Genomic DNA, 5,885 nt, shown 5'->3' on the forward strand with positions numbered 1-5,885 from the left:
TGTAGATAAATGTTAATTTGATTATGATGCCTTATGAGATGAATGCTTGTGATATGCAGATTTTGATATTTTGATATTTTCGAATGGAATAATTGAAATGACTAGGAAAGGAAAAATTATTTGAATTATGTAAAATTCGAATTATGCATTTATGATATACATGTTACTACTGATGCTTGAGTTTAATGTGCAGGAAGTGGAACCATGGAAATTCTTGGGGGAAACAAGTTCCAAACCTATGTGAACACAGTTTAACCAAGGAGAATCTTTGGAAGATTCAAAAGCCTTGTTCTGAAAGTATTTTGTTTCGTAATGTAGATTTGTTTGTATGAGGAATGGTTAATCATAACTTAGATGCATTAAGGACATGTCATGGTGAAGTGTAATGTATTTTCATGTGTGAGTTGACACTTTTATTTGTCTGTTTTGATGAAATGTCACCTAGAGTATTGGTCAAAAGGTCACTTAATCTTAGTCCTTTTCTTTTCTTTCAATTAATGTTTAAGTACACCCACTTGGGAGAGAGTGTTAGGATGGGTCACCATCATGTTGATTTTCGAATTCAAACTTGTCAGTGATTTTAGGGGGCTTAAATGGGATCCTAAAGTGTCATTTTATAGAAAATAAGCCACCCTAATGGTAGTATAGCATGTTAGGGGCCTAAGTTCAACCATTTTAGTGATTAGCTAACTTAGGGGACCTCTTAAACAATGCACTCTTGAACCAATTCGAAAATTGGGGTTTCCCCATGAGTGTACCCTCACCATCCCACTTTGTCAACTCTTATTTTGGAGAGGCAACAATGTAAGAAAGAGGAGGCTTGATGTCTTTGCTAAAATAGTTAGGGAGAAGGCCTTATTAGAGAGTCTCGACCAGATTAGTGGGTTGTTCATACACTCTCTAAGTTTAGAGACAGTTAGGTTTTGGAGGGAGATCAAGGGAGCTCTACTACAACTATAATTACCCTACCTTGGACCAAGGTTGGTGTTTTCAGACTATGCTTCTCTTTCTTTTAGTATGGTAAAATAAATCTGTAAGTGTGAATGTTTTGTCAATGGAGCATGCATTGTATTGTGAATCTTGCATTGTGGACTTTGGCATTGTGTTGTGGAAATATGAATGTGCTATGTGTTCTTGAAGATTTCCTTTTGGTTTTGTTGCTTTCTTGATTTTCTTGTTTGAATGTGAGTTTTGAATGTGTTCATGGGAGTGAAGGCTTCACTCACCCTTGGGAGGGAAGAGAAGCCTTGGGTGAAGGGATTAGTTGGGCTCAACATTGCAGTTGAGAGAGTTACCTCATGATGAGGGATTTGTTTTATTTCATGGAGTATGGGCTCTATTGAAGCCATATACCTTTGTTATTTTGGCAGAAATAAGGGATTATTTTTGTGAATAAGGAGGAGATGTTTATGAAGGCCTTGAGAGGCAAAATGCAATGGCAATATGATATTTATGTTTGGTTATGGAATCTCCTCTTTGAAGAGTCCACCTTTGTCCAATGTGAGATAATTCCAATGGTGAATCATTGTGAAAGCCATGGGAGGGAGTTGATTTGTGTTTTGTTTTGTGTTCATGCAATAGTAAGTGATGTATATGTGTAACCCATTTGGGTCTTGTTTCCCCTGCTCAGTGGGTGGCTTCATTGAAGCTTAGGGTGGGAGGTGAGCCTCCATGGTTCCAATTTTGTGTACATGTGCATGTTTTGTGAAGATGGATTCCTTGAAGATGTTAGGGTTTCATCCTTGGAAATGTTGAAGTCCTAGTGTGTGGAGAGACCAACCTGTCCATGTTACCATAAGAATTGTTGTAAAGTTTAAGCTCCATTTTTTTTTCTTTCAATGTGATGTAAAGTTAAATTTATTCCTTATCCATATATGTTGTTGAAGAATATGTAAGGAAGGATTGTGAATTTGTATATAGTTCCTTTGCAAGAAAAGTTTTATTGTGAGCCTTACATTTTGTAATCTGATGTACCATGGAGAAGTTATGAAATGAAATTTTCTTTCCTCAAAGGTCTATAACTGATTTTGATATATACTTTGCATAGTGGTGGTGGATAAATATTTCTTCTTATATAGTTGAATTAATGTGGATGATTGCAATGAAATAGGTTATGCTTATAATACAATGAAAATAATATTGTTAGCTCATGTTATATGCTAGTATATTGGTCCTTTTATTTTTTGAAATCAAGCTCAATCAAACTCTTAAACTAAAAAAAATTCTCACATCATCAACACAAAAACCTATGGTAGAATGAAAAAGAAATTTCTTGAGAAGAGAAAATGCATAACCCAAAGTCTATGAGAAAGTCTTGCTATAGGTATACATTTTCTCTCTAGAAAATGTACGGGGAAATAAATTAAGTCTCTCCCCAAAATGCAGAGCAATAAAATATTCAAAAGAATATATCCCTTGGGAAACCCATACTTAGGATAATCATAAATAATACATTAGAGGTGAGGCTCAAGATTTGTAATAATGTACTAATGCATAAACTTTGAATTTAAGGACTCATAATAGTCCCATGATCCTTGAGACACAATTTGAGAAATGTTAAAGGAAAATATATGTACATATTAGAAAATGTCAAATCAAGTATAGTAAAATGTCTTAGGTATCTTACCCCCCTTAGGCTTGATAGTATAAAGGGAAAAAAAAAAAAACATTCCCCTCTAAAATAAAATAAAAACTTAAGCATTATAAGGACTAGGAAAGGTTTGTATGCATATCTTATAATAGAGGACTAGTCAATGTCACAAATGATCATAGGGGAGTCAGAGGGCCCCACCTATCCAATCATGCCTAGGAAAGAGACCCTCCCTAATCCACATCACAAGACCTTGGCTTAAGTCACCTATCTATTGAAGATCTCCTTTGAAGTGCATGGAAAAGAGCAAAAGGGACATGCTCTACCTATGTCAGAATCATTACCTCCCTAGGTGCCTAATATGTTTTGAAAATTTGGTTAAATACCTTGTGCATGGTATGGATAATATCCTAGCTTGCCACTTACTTAGCTGTTCTTCCCTAGGCACCTTGATGTGAAAGCAAGGGAAGGCGCCATTCTAGGAGGGATAGGAACTTTGGGAAATGGGTAGTTCCTAGTTTGGTGGGTGGTAAGTTGACTTGGGAAAGGGGATAGTCTTAGGCGCAGTTTGGGGGGGAAATGAAGAATTATGGTAATAGGTAGTTGCAAGTTGAGATTGATTAATCTCTTTTGCTATGATGTTTGGGGTTAGTAAAGTAGAAATACTTTAAAAAAAAAAATTAGCAATAGGATGGTGGTAGTGGCAACCTTTAAGGGTAGTGTATAAGGGAAATTTATATTATATTATATTTTGATTATTATGGTTGTGTATGTATTTTGTTTTATTTGATTATTATGGTTGGGTTTATATTTTATTTTATTTTATTATATTATATTTTGGTTAGGACGAAGGAGAGTGAAAAATAAATAAAAAAAAATGTAAAATATTGTTAAGAAGAATTTAGATAAAGATGGTAACTCATGCATCTAAGAATTTGAACTAGATCATTTTCTTTTATAAATCATGTTTAATATATTAAAACATATTTAAGCTATGGAATCATATTTAAAGTTATTAAAGCATGTATTAAGGAATGGTGTGTGGTAAGAGGAATGTGATTAGATATAGGGTTAGAGCTTGTTGGTAGTAATAAATTGATTAGATAAATCATCACTTAATTATAGTAGAACAAGATAGTAAGATGAAAGGAGCAAACTAGAAAAGAGGTGAATGATGTTTGTTTGGAACCTCCATATTTTCTCAACTTATTTAACTTTTAAATTAAAATGGGAAGAACCTTAGGCACGATACAACTAAGAAGAAATTGAACATTAGAATATAAACAAATTATAATTATGAACACATATATGACATGATGAACTGAAGGAACAAAAGTATCTAGAGCAAACACAAAACCTCTTCACATTCATATACGAAAGCTATTAAATTCTTTTCTAAGGGTAGGATATGAAGTCGAAGGGACACATCATTATCTACCTCGTAGGTTTTCAATTAATGGTAGGTACTAATTCATTTTTCTTTGGAAACATAAAATATAGTGCTAGGATGAAACAAAATTTCTGCCATGTCAATCAATAATAAATACCTATTAGAGTAATCATTTAATGGTTGCAAAGAATATAAGATGACTAATCCCAACACCAAAAATTTGATAGATCTCTCATAGCTCGTGTAGGCTTTCACACTTTATCTTTACGTCCATCCAAAAGAATTTTTTGTTGTTCAGTTTTTACCTTGTAAATTTGGGGCATGACACCCACTGTCACACATCAAAAACCTCAAGAGGAAGAAGAAAAATTCATGGGGAATCAAAAATACAGAGTATACCACCAAATCTAACCTGCCTACCAAATTTTTGATAGAAATCTCACATTCCTTTGAGGTTCTAAATAGGTATAAAGAGCAAAAGCAGCCTATACCAAATCAGGCAAAACAAATTCATTCAGGACCTGATCAACTCCATCCCCTAGCCTCATCAATCAGAAAAGAAGCCAAATCTAATATCGTGAATGGCAATGATAGCAAGCATTGTATAAAGGCTCCCCATCAGGCATCTCAGACTCATGCCCACTAGAAGAAATTTGGTGACCCAAGAGGCGTTCATCATTCAATCAAATTCTTTTTGTCCCCCCCTCCCATTGGGCACTCACAGTTATCACCCTATCATCTTCTCCACAGCTAGCCTAGATAGCCAAATTAGGTTTTTCAACCTCACTAAGTATTTAGGTTCTAACAAGAATATTCTATTTTCATAGCAAATAGGGTTCTTCCCGAATAGTGCTACGGATCAGACCATCAAGGCCCAACCAAGGAGCCCTGAGCCCTTTTCCTTTTCATCCCCTTATGCCTCACCTAACTCTTATATCCTATCCCATTGCAGATTCTACGTTGCCTCTCCATTAGATCGTATTAACCATCAGTCTAGGCCCTCCCCTATTTCTCCCCCTCCCCCGTTGAGAGAAACTATCATTATCAAAAAGCACATAAGGAAGCTTGCTAGCAAGAATGTGAAGAAGTGGGCATATTCACATATTGGAATGGGCCAAAGTGTGAATTACTCAACCTTTGCAACTGGCTTTAGGACTTCTATGAATATCAAGTAAGTATTTCTCACTATTCAGATAGATTAGTATTTTTGCACTATAGTGATGAATTTGTTAAAAATGATTTCCTTTTTGTTTCTAAATGTTTCTTTAAAGGCTATGCTGTGAAATTTTTTGAATGGACCTCGGATTGTAAGGAGGGGATTTTAGACTTTGAGACAATCCCTACCACCAGAGCTCCTACATTTTGAAATCATTAAAAAATTAGGGGCTTCATTGGGTGAATTGATAGGTGTGGATTCTTGATTTCAATTTTGTAACAATATAAAACTTCTAATTAGAGGCAAGATCAATACTCAGGATTCTAACCAAATCAAAGTAATAACTAATAGAGCAATATATAGCCTTAAATTTCACAAATATGAAGGCAAAATTTCTGAAATCATAAGACTAGATAATTATAGTAAAATTACATTTAAAACACTACAACTAACAATAGATCTTAAAAGCACTTAACTAATGATGAATATAAGAAAAAAAAAAGAGCTTCAAAGGCAATCCACATAGAAGAAGGCCCCAGTTCATACTCTCCAGGATATTCCATTAAGTTTTGATCGGAACCAAGAATACGAGAAAGCAAGAATGGAAGAACCCAAAAGAACAACTCCTTAGTTAGTTCCTAAACATAATGCACCCATGGATCTTAAGGAAGTGAAAATGAAAATTCAAGAGGCAATGCAAGAAAATAAAACAATGAGAGGTTAGGGTAGAGAAAAAGGAAAAAGTACAT

This window comes from Cupressus sempervirens, chromosome 3 (assembly GCF_028749045.1).
Source record: "Cupressus sempervirens isolate cs-2001-9-10 chromosome 3, ASM2874904v1, whole genome shotgun sequence".
Lineage (NCBI taxonomy): Eukaryota > Viridiplantae > Streptophyta > Pinopsida > Cupressales > Cupressaceae > Cupressus > Cupressus sempervirens.